A 12,243-nucleotide genomic window follows, 5' to 3' on the forward strand; every position below is an offset into this window, starting at 1 on the left:
ACCACCCATACTTGCCCTTAAATCCCCACCTTGTTTCACTAGAAGCTACTCACACAGCCCACCTCCATCCTAGAAAGCCTGCTGTGCTCCACCAGATACCTCTCCCCTCCCCCCTCCCCACTCACTCTCTCCATGTCCTGCCTTTCTCCCCCAATAATCTAACCATCAGCTGGGCTCCTCTGTGGATTCCACACTCGGCTCCACAGGATACCCTGTATATATAATTATCCTAAACCCTTGTAGCCCTACCACCTTCTGAAAGCCCCACCTCCAACTAGCTTCATGACTCCAACCCTGCCCTTCTCCAACAGAAAATCCCATCATCCTGGCTCATTTTGGAAGCCCACATAGCTGCACTGGAAGCCATTCCACCAGCTGGCTTCTCTCTGGAAGCCTTACCAGGCTCTACTGGAAACCCCTGTACCTCCCTAGTCTCTTCTTTGAAGGTTTGCCTTGCCCTACTGGAAACCCTATCCACAGTAGGCTCCTTAGATATCCTGCCTCATAACACTGAAATCCCCAACGAATCTTACTCCATATCTCCAAGTCCTAACTGGCTTCACCAAAAACCTCGCTCTAACTAGTCTAGTCCTTTGGATCCTCGCCCTGCTTTCTCAAAGCCCTGTCCTGACAAGGCTCATTCCTCCATTGCTGCTCCCTCCTGCTCTGCCAGAAACCATTCCTTCCTACCACATGCCAGAAAGTACGAGGGTTTTCCACCAGAAACGCGGCCCTTTACTAGCCTACTCCTTCATAACACTGCCATTCCCTCTCAAAGCCACACACCTCAAAAGCCTCTCCTCATCAGCCCAACCTTCCTCCACAAGAAACCCTGCCTTCCATCAGCTTCTTCCCTCAAGTTTCCCACCCTGCTCCATGGGAAATCCCACCCTGCTTATCCCATGGAGGCCAACAGCGCTCCACCAGTAACCCTTCCTCTGAGTAACCTCTTTGTGAACTTGAGGGGCCGGGAAGTCCTGCCCCACGCTGATGCCACCCTCATGCATGCCAGGCCGCTTGGGGGAGGGGTGTCAAGGGTGGCTTGGGGGACAGGCCACCCTATATAGGAAGAAAGACTTCTGGAGAGGGGACAGAAAGAATGAGACTGTGCAAGAGACATGTGACAAGAGACATGGCTCCTGGAACAGAGCAGTGCCCAGCTCTCAGGCTTGAGGAGATCCCAGGATGGCTTGAAGAGCTGGATCAAGGAGGTGTCTGGGAAATTCCAGGCTGTTAGAGAAGGCTGGAGGAAGTCTAGGCAGGCAGGGAGGCCTGGGGAAGCCCTAGCCAGTGGAGAGGACTACGCCCGAGCTGAGAGGCCTGTGAAGAGCAGAGGCTTGCACAGAGGCCAGAGAGGCCTGCAGAGAGCTGAGAGGCCTGTGAAGACCAGAGAGTCCTGCAGAGAGCTGAGAGGCCTGTGAAGACCAGAGAGGACTGCAGAGCACCCAGAGGCTTGTGAAGAGGTGGAGAGACAGAGAGGCCTGCAAAGAGGCTAGTAGAGAGTGGAGAGGCGAGGCTTGCAAGAAGGAGGAAAAAGGAAAGCAACATGCCCCCTGGAGGTTGCAGTTGCTCCTAATTCTAGTAACCTAGGACAGGGTGGCAGACAGATTATTAAAATACCTTTGACATCTTCAACTGTGCTTACGTGGATTTTCTCACTCACAGGTCATTATACCTCCTCCCTTGCAGCCCCATTCTTCTCTTAGCCAGGCCTGCAAACATCTTCCCCTGTAACCCTGCCTTTTTCCACTGAACACAGAGCTACCTGTCAGCCTGCTTCCTAAAGCCTTGTCCTGCTCCACTGGAAACACCACCCCTGACAAATCCAGTACTTCCTACCCCTTCCTAAATGTCTCAAAGCCCTACCCAGACTGGCCTCCACTCTCAAAGCCCTACCCTGCTCCACCACAGAGGCTGTGGCAATGCAAACTCCTTTCTGGAGAATCAGAATGGGGTTCACTGGAAACCCCATACCACCTCATCCACAAAGGTCTTACCTAGTAACTGTTTTATTCCAAATGTAAGTTTAAATTGGTATACTATTCATACTACTCAACACAGTAAAACAGTTTTACAAAAAGGAAACATCCAAGTGTGATAGCTATTAGAAGCCTTAGTCTAGTTTGGGGTTATGGTACCAAACAGATACATATTGTGTGAAGGTGTTATACTGTAAAGCATTCTTAGAAAGTATCAGTAATGTTTCATAAGTGATCATTTTATTTCTAGAAAATTTATGCATATTTGTGACCATTAACTTTAAGAATATTAGTTATTTTGGTTGAGTAAAGATTATTAGTGTGCGAGGTCTGGGAAGGTGGCTCAGTGGTAGAGAGCTTGCCTTGCATGCCTGAGGCCCTGGGTTCAATTCCTCAGCACCACATAAGTAAAAAGAAAAAAGCTGGAAGTGGCACTGTGGCTCAAGTGGTAGAGCGCTAGCCTTGAGATGAAGAGCTGAGGACAGCGCCCAGGCCCAGAGTTCAGGCCCCAAGACCGGACCCAAAAAAAAAAAGATTATTAGTGTGTGAAAGTATGACTTTCAACTCATCTGTTCCTTTCCATACTATGTACTGGAGTTTTAAAAACAGAAGTTCTCTAAGTACCAGAATGAACTTTCAGTTTCTTCCTTCCAATAAGGTGCCCTTTGGAAAAAAATGAATTGGGATTATACAGGTAAAATGTTAGAAATAAAAAAGTATAATTATATAATTACATAGTTATATAATTATAACAGGTGAAGAACCCACCCAATGTGCTTTTCATTTTCTAACAAAAGGAACTTAAGAATATTTAACTGCAGACTTTTTGAAGACAATAATATAAGAAATGCCCTGTGGGCTGGGAAGGTGGCTCAGTGGTAGAACGCTTGCCTTTCATGCATGAGGCCCTGGGTTCGATTCCTCAGCACTATATACGCAAAAAGAAAAATGCGGGAAGTGGCACTGTGGCTCAAGTGGTAGAGCGCTAGCTTTGAGCTGAAGAGCTGAGGGACAGTGCCCAGGCCCAGAGTTCAAGCCCCACGACCAGACTCCCCCCTTCAAAAAAGAAAAAAGAAAAAAAAAGAAATGCCCCATGTATTTCTGAAAACAAAACAAAAACAAGGGAAGCAATAACGAAGCAGAAGGGAATCAGGAACTTTGAATGTGTGATATATAACTGGAGACTGTAAGAAACACAATTAATCAGGTAAAAATATCTTTGTTCAAAATGTCTGTTTCATTGTAAATATTACTTTTGTTAACCTCTGACTGAATATTTGTTTCAGCAGTGATATGCCCAGGGAACTATGTGGTTAGGCAAGTTCATCATTGCAAGATCATCAGGATGATGGACTCCCACACACTTTACCATACCTGCAATAACACTAGATATTCAATTCTGTTGGTCCAACACTGTAAGCCAGACCTGTGTTTTACCAAAGTTCTGTGTATGTATGCCATTGTTTTATTTAGGCTTTATTTTGTTTATTTAGATGTTTTCTGGTCCAGGAGGAGGCAGCAAAAAGAATTCGTGGGTGATGAACACATGTATGTACCCTTGGCTAAAATCTGCTCTTGCTTTATCTAGGCTGCCCCTAGAAATAAATGATGACAATTATATCTAACATGGTATAGTGTCACTATTAACATCTAACACATGCTGACTATACATTTTCTATATTTCTTTTTACCACTCTCTTTCTCTTTCTCCCTTCTTCCTTCCTTTCTTCCCTCCTTCCTTCCTTCTTTCCTTTGTTCCTATCCTTTCCTCCTTCCTTTCTTCTCTCCTTTCTTCTCTTCTCTCCTTCCTTCCTTCCTTCCTTCCTTCCTTCCTTCCTTCCTTTCTTCTTTTCTCTTTTAATTTCAATTTAGATATTTTGTTTGCTAGACAGGTATTCTACAAATAAGGACACATCAATAATCTTTTTTTATTTACTGACTTTGCCCATATGTTATCAATTTTGTTGATGGCCAAATAGAGGCTAAGGCTAAACTCATTCTTACCTGGGTCTGCCAAGTAGCTGGGATCACCAATGCATTCCAACCTGCCTGGCTTTAGGGAGATATGGAAATCTTATTACCTCCCTTCCCAAACTGATTCTGAACTATGATCCTATCAAATTCTACCTCTTCAGTTAATAATGTGAACTTCAATAGCCTGCCCTCAGTATAGGTGACCCAAATGAATGATTAAAGGCAATAATAGTCTCTTTTTGCCAGTCTTGGGGCTTAAACTCTGGGTCTAGTCAGTGTCCCTAGGCTGCTTTGGTTTTAGAGTTGCTCCACAGTGACACTTCAGGATTTTTCTGTGATTATTTTAGAGATAAGAATCACACAGACGGGCTGGGAAGGTAGCTCAGTGGTAGAGCGCTTGCCTTGCATGCATGAGGCCCTGGTTTCGATTCCTCAGCACCACATAAGCGAAAAGAAAAAAAAGCCAGAAGTGGTGCTGTAGCTCAGGTGGTAGAGCGCTAGCCTTGAACTGAAGAGCTGAGGGACAGCACCCAGGCCCAGAGTTCAGGCCCTCAACTGCCTCTCCCCCCTAAAAAAAAGAAAAGAAAGAATCACACAGACTTTCCTGCTCAGGCTGGCTTTGAACCATGATCATGGGGTCTCTGCCCCCCAAGTAACAAGGATTACAGGTGTAAGCCACAGTTGCATGCCTGCAATTTGAGTTTAATCACTGGCATAAATATTAAAATAGGTTTTATATGTTAAAATATAGGGTAAGATTGAAAATATAATTACACTAGTCAGATATTTTAGAAAGTAATTTTGTTTCACATTAGAAACTCATCTTTACCAGAATTAAGGGATTATTTTTCTGTTTGTTATCTTGTATGTTATTTGGGAAATTAAACTTCATGTCTTCCAAGTGGGATCAAGGACTTTGAATGGCCTTATGTGATAGCTCACATCTATGATCACTGTCAGAAATCAGAGATCAAGAGGATCACACTTTGAACATAATCTGGACAAAACATTACAAGTCTCAATCTGCACAATTAAGTGAAGCATGGTGACTCATGCCATTAATCTCAGCAACATAAGAGGCATAGGTAGGAGTAACATGGTCCATGCATTGTCCACACAACAAAGATATTGAAAGATAACCTAAGAGCACAAAAGGCAAGAGGTACAAAAAGACTAGAGTTAAAAACAACAAATACATGTAAAATTAAATGATATTTAAAATCATTAATTTTAATTGCAAATTTGATTTTATAGTTATTTCTCCACCTTTTTTTTTTTTGTCGGTCGTGGGCCTGAACTCTGGGCCTAGGTGCTGTTCCTCAGCTCTCCAGCTCAAAGCTAGTGAGCTACCACTTGAGTCACAGTGCTACTTTATCTTTTTTCTGCTTATGTGGTGATGAGGAATTGAACCCAGGGCCACATGCATGCAAGGCAAGCACTCTACCACTGAGCCACCTTCCCAACCCCTATTTCTTCACCCTTTATGTCTTCATTAGTTTGCCTTTCTGCTCTTGATCTCACTCGCACCTATGATTACTCGATTCCTGGTGTTTATTTTATTGGACTATAAGTTAATTTTTCTAATAAATTATATCATTTAATTTCTAATATGAATCTATCATACTTCAGTCCTTACACTTATGTACACCAAGTGTACCCAATTGTCTATTGTATATTTATAGATTCTGTCTTCCTCAGGTGAAAGAAAACACACATTCGTAGTTTCTCTTGGCTTAACTTAATCTAGTTTTCACTAGGTCCTACCATTTCCTTAAAATGATGCAGTATCATCCTTTCTAATGGATGAGTAAAATTCCATTACGTATACATACCACCTTATCCTGATTTATTTTTCAATTGAGTGAAAATGTCTAAATGTCATTTCTTGTATTTGGTGTGATCCATCTCTCAATGTAACATTTAAATTTGCATAACTTTTGCCTTTTTGTGTTTCCATGTGTTTTATATTTTGGTTTTGATTTTTGTTCTTTATGCTATTTCTGGCATTTGCATTAAGGGACTTGCAATCTCCTTTGACATTTTGCACTCAAAGCTGGCATTCTACTACTTGAGCCACAATTCCATTTCTGGATTATTGCTGGTTAATTGGAGATGAGAGTCTTATGAACTTTCTGTCCAGCCTCACTTCACACATCAATTCTCAGATATCCACATTCAGAATATCTAGGACTACACACAAGTGTGAGCCTCACAAGGGAGATTCTCTGTATTTTATGTTATTCCTGTCAGTATAATAACAATTTGTTATCTTACTGATATTAGGAAAATGACAGCAACTTGTTCTCATTTCCCTAATATTGTGCATGCAATCTATTCTGTAACAAAAAGTGCCTTTATGCACTCCTTGGCCTGATGGCTTACATTTTTATATAGGTCAATATATAAATCATTAGTTCAATATGATACACAAATCTGCTTTAGAGGGCAAGAGTGAACATTTGCTTGTATTTAGATAACAGTTTCAAATATATATACATATATTGTTTGACCATACATATTTCAAATATATTTAATTATATTATATATTTGGTATAACATTACTTATTATATAATTGTGTATATTATATGAGTAGTATATGCAATATATAATGTATTTATAACACAATTTTATACTATACTATATAATATATAACATACATACTATAATAAAATATAAATATACTATAACCTAATGTAATATATAATGAAAATAAATGATTATCAATCAAGTGGATAAATTAATAATAAATATGTTTATAGTCTACTTTTATATACAATGTTATTTAGATGACAGTTCATAATATTTTATTTCTCGGGGCTGGGAAGGTGGCTCAGTGGTAGAGGGCTTGCCTTGCATGCTCGAGGCCCTGGGTTCGATTCCTCAGCACCACATAAGCAAAAAGAAAAAAAAGCCGGAAGTGGCTCTGTGGCTCAAGTGGTAGAGCGCTAGCCTTGAGCTGAAGAGCTGAGGGACAGCGCTCAGGCCCAGAGTTCAGGCTTCACGACCGGACCAAAAAAAAAAAATTTATTTCTCTATAAATTTAATTAATTAATTTTTGCTAGCTTTGGGGTTTGAACCTGGGGTATAGTTGCTTTTCTCAACTTATTTTCTGAAAGCAGTCACTCTACAAATTGATCCATAGCTCCACTTTTAGCTTTTTGGTAAAGAGTCTCACAGAATTCCCTGTCAGCTCTAGCTTTCAACTGTAATGTTCAGATCTCAATCTCCTGAGCAGCTGGAATTAAAGGATTGAGACACTATTATCCCCCCCCTCTATTATAGTTGAATAGACAAATGAATTAAGAGAGTTGTAATTTTATCACACTTGTATATTTTCAGTAGCACTAAATCACACTGTTTTTTTTTGTTTTGTTTTGTTTTTTGTCAATTGCGGGACTTGATCTCTGGGCCTGGGTGCTGCCTTTCAGCTCTTTAGCTCATGGCAAGCACTCTACCACTTGAGCCACAGCATCACTTTCGATGTTCTGTGGTTTATTGGAGATAAGAGTCTCACAGACTTTCCTACTCAGGCTGGCTTTGAACCACAGTCCTCAGATCTCAGCCTCCTGAGTAGCTAGGATTACAGGCATGAGCCACCACCAGCTCCTGCCTTAAATCACATTTTTTTAAATCATATTTTTGGTATTTTGATTCACATACAAAGAAGAGATTATACCAATGCTTAAGCATGCTAGTCATAATTACTTTACTGGGAAATAGAACAAAACAATCTAGTTATAACAGTTATCATGTGGGAACAAAGAGCAGGAAGGAGAATTCTGTCATATAAGAAATGTACTCATTGGGGCTGGGAAATTGGCTCAGTGGTAGACTGCTTGCCTCACATGCATGAAACCCTGGGTTCGATTCCTCAGCACCACATAAGCAGAAAAAAAGCTGGAAGTGGCATTGTGGCTCAAGTTGTAGAGTGCTAGCCTTGGGCTGAAGAGCTCAGGGACAGTGTCCAGGCCCAGAGTTCAAGCCCCATGACCAACAGCAACAACAAAAAAGAAATGTACTCATTACCTTGCTCATGTAACTGTAACCCCTCTGTACAGTATTTTCATAATAACAAAACTTATTAAAAAATAAGAAAGAAACATCTCTACTAGAGTTAAGGAATTACTTTTGCTTCTATTAACTTGTATGTCATCTGGGAAATTAAACTTCATTTCTTGCATGTGGGATCAAGGACTTTGAATGGCTGGATGTGCTGATTACTGTCAGTAATCAGTAATCAATAGGATCACAATTTGAACATAGCCTAACCAAAAATTAGGAAGTTCCAATCTTAACAAACAGGAGGATCATGATGAATCATGCCATTAATCTCAGCAACACAAGAGACATAGGTAGGAGTAACATGGTCCAAGCATTGCTCACCTAAAAGCACAACAGGGTTAGGGGTGTGGCAGAAGTGAGGCCATTTACCTATTAAGCTAGAAGGCTTGAGTTTACTCTCTGCTAACAAGGAGGAAAAGGTTAAGCAGGCCAGTGCAGCATGCACATGCCACACTGCTCAGCCCCAGAACCGTGCATGCCACGGGAGTTGGTGCAAGGTGAGTCTGCCTAACGCCACAGCTCTCACTGGGGAAGGAAGGCTGCCATGGCTCCTCTCCTGGCCTTGGTGCCGGCTTTCTTTGTTCCACCCGACCATAGCCAGTCATGGGGCTTGGGCAGATGTCCCTGCCGCTCTCCCCAGCTGGTGCTGCACCCTAGGTGGTGGCATGGCACTGGGTCCCCTTCTGTGTTACACTGCCAGGGCATTCATGTTTCTGCTGTGCAGGGGCCTGTGTGCGGGACGTCTGGGGGATGTACTAGGTAGCAGTAAAGTCCGTGCTTCAAGGTAACCACGTCCTGCCTTGTGAGCCTCAGCCCTCTGGTGCCCCCAGGACCCCAGCAGCCCCTTCCCCTTCTTCCTCGGGTTGGAACACTAGGCTGAGGTCCTCTGTGCTCTGCCCCATGTTCCCGCCTAGGCCCAGTGGTGTGAAGTGTCTGGATTGGAGCACATACCACCCGCATGGATCTGCTCTCTGCCACCCAAGACTTCCTGAGACTGGGGAAGCTGCCCACATTTCAGCCCAGCAGGTGCTGCATTTTCTGTAAGTGTTTGAGCCTCCTTGCTTTCTGCTCCAAATGTGTTGAGATGCCAGTGTCCTGTGGCAGAGGAAGGAAACACTGAATTCTACATTGGCCATTTGAACTGCTATTCCCAACCTATGAGTTCAGAACAGCAGTGGGGATTTCATTTTTTGAGGGTTGAAAATATTGAGGTAGAAGAGGGAGGGTGAGAGACACAGAGACAAAAAGAGAAAGACAAAAATGAGAATGAGCTGACTTGACTAACATGGCAGAGGTCGTAGCAGTACTGGGAGGTGCTAGTTAGGAATTCATGGATATGTTTGTGACACACTTGAGTTTGGTAACCTCAAAGTATAATCTGATCAATCATCAGTTGACAGTATGATTCTGTCCAGAATCTTTAGTAGCAGTTTAATTAACCTGAAAGTCTGTTTTTTGCTTCTAGTCATAGAGTTGTTGGGACATACAAAAAGGAACTCTGGCTTCTTATTTTCTCACCACCTTGGGCAATACAACCTCTAAGCCACCAGCTTGGATGATGGACTATGAAAATCTGGGAGGCAGAAACAAAAGAGCATGCACTTCATCAGGTACCATGGCTTACTGATTTCTCAGATTTGTTTAAAAATAATATAAATTTATTGTTGTGACTGTTTTGTACAGAGCTGTTACCATTTCACAAATCAGGTGATATGTACATTTCTCTCTTGGACAACTCCACTCCTTCCTTTGCTTTCTCTAAGTTTCTATAGTTTTTTGTTTTCAATGCCTGTTCTTCTGCTTGAACTCAGAGCATAGGAGCTGTACCTGAGTTTTGTGCTCAAAGCTACTATGTCATTTGTGCCAGCTCCATTTATAGATTTTTTGGTGACAAGTGGAACGTGAGTTTTATGGATTTTCGTGCTCCAGCTGGCTTTGATCTGCAATCTTCCCCGTCTTGAATAGCTAGGATTACAAGCCTGAGCCACTAGTACCTGACTACCCAAGTGTTGATTTCATACAATTTTCCTCCACTTTTGGTGCTAATTCTATATATTGCCTGGAACAAATCTGAAAAGATATGCTTTTATTTTGAAGAAGGCAGGAATAGGAAACTATAGGCCATAAGATCATATAAGATACACAAAATCATTTGGTACGTGGCAGATAGACAGACATGTGGGTTTATTGTCAAGTGCCTGTGTTCTGTCTGTCTATACTGATAATTCTGCATACATAGGCTGTGAATGATGTTATAAATACCTAAATGGCCCTTGGCAGAACAAAATCTTCCTCTTCATGATCTAAAAACAAAACAAAAAAGAAACAAAAGCTGGGCACCGGTGGCTCACGCCTGTAATCCTAGCTACTCAGGAGGCTGAGATCTGAGGAATCAGGTTCCATACCAGCCTAGGTAAGTGTTGGGAGCCGAAGGTAAAGTTTAAAGGTCATCTTGACCCCGGTGCTCACTTGAAGGCATGTACAAGGAACTGGCTTACTTAAAAAACACCAGGTGCCCGGGATTGCTTTGCTATGTCTGCAGAGTTTGTTTTGCTTTCTACCGGTTGACCTTGTTCTGTTTTTACTGCACTCTATTTACTGAAATTTTTCTTGTTTTTCTGGATTATTGTAACCTTATGTTACCTCTTGACTTCTAATAGTATATATTAGGGAAAGTTAAAAATAAACGGTGCTGCAGTCTTGAGTTGCAGACCTCCTGACCCCATCCTTTGTCTTATGTCTTTATTTTTCTGCATCCTGGCCCCCTAATTCAGGATTCCCTTTTGTTGCCGGCAGGCTCGGGCAGGTAAGAAAGTTCATGAGACTCTCGTCTTCAATTCATGAGCAAAAAGATAGAAATAGAGCATGACTCAAGTGGTAGAGCACTGGCCTGGAGCAAAAAGGCTAAAGGATACTTACCAAGCCCTAAATTTAAGTGCCAGTACCAGCACACTCACTCACACACACACACACACACACACACACACACACACACACACACACACACCATTGTCCCATTGTCCCTAAGAGCACTGTGGTTTTGTTTTTTGTTTTTTGTTTAGTGGTCACAGGGCTTGAACTCTGAGCCTGGGTGCTGTCCCTCAGCTCTTCAGCTCAAGGCAAGCTCTGTACTACTTGAGCAACAGTGCCAATTTTGGTTTTCTGGTGGTTAATTGGAGATAAGAGTGTCAAGTACTTTCTGGCCCCAGCTGGCTTTGCACGTTGATCCTCAGATCTCAGCCTCCTGAACAGATAGGATTACAGACCTGAGCCATGGGCTTCAGCTTGGTTGTTGTTTTTTATGTGCTGCTGAAGCCAACTTTATTTTCTTTTTCCTTCAAGTTGGTGATGTTTACACAGAGATAACAGAACAATGGCTATTACCTGAGTCCTGGCTGCCAGTGATTCCCCTGGGATGATCTAGGTCTGCCTTTGTGAGCAGTGGGAACCTGGAAAAGCCACACACAGCACATGGATGGAAACATAAGAGAAGATACGGTGCTTCTTCAATGCACCTTCCTGGAAAGGGTCTTTCTCTCTCTGCTGGGTGAGTTCCTTTTCTTATCAAGTATACCTAAACGTTGTGTGGCTTTGTGTGTGTCCTCACATGCTAATGTAAAATGTCAGCCATCACAAACCTGTTTTTCTTCAATTCTGTCACCATTAATGAGTTTGTTGGCAGCCTTCATTGTTCTGAGAACAATGGAATATTCTAGAAATTGTCCTGGGATATTTGTAGCTAGCTGTAGGTCAGGATTTAGGGTTTTTCTGCTCTAGTGAATTGAGAAACATCTATGTGAATTTACAGATAGTCTTTAGTGAACCTATTCCTATGGTATAAATGATTTTTTAGATATGATATCTTTAGGGAAAACCAAAGATATCTTTCAGTACTTTATCCAAATGCAACAAATTGAGAGCACTTTCAATTCTTCAGTTTTATTCAGAAACACCTACTAATTTGGCCTTCAAGATTTATTTAATGCCATAAACTATTAATTTTATTTGTAGGAAAAATAATGACAAAAAGGAGAGTACCTGAGATGTAGAGTAAGGTTTCCTCCTGGTTCATAAGTTTAGAATTAATTTCAACTAAGGTGTTGTCAGCCTAATGAGAAATACCAAGATATTAGATCTAGTTTCTGCCTTTAAGTAGATTAAATTAGTAGGAAAAATATAGTTTGCAGTAACAATTACAATATGATATATAGAAAAGTATGTGGTCAA

Source organism: Dipodomys ordii, unplaced genomic scaffold (assembly GCF_000151885.1).
Source record: "Dipodomys ordii isolate 6190 unplaced genomic scaffold, Dord_2.0 Scaffold32, whole genome shotgun sequence".
NCBI lineage: Eukaryota > Metazoa > Chordata > Mammalia > Rodentia > Heteromyidae > Dipodomys > Dipodomys ordii.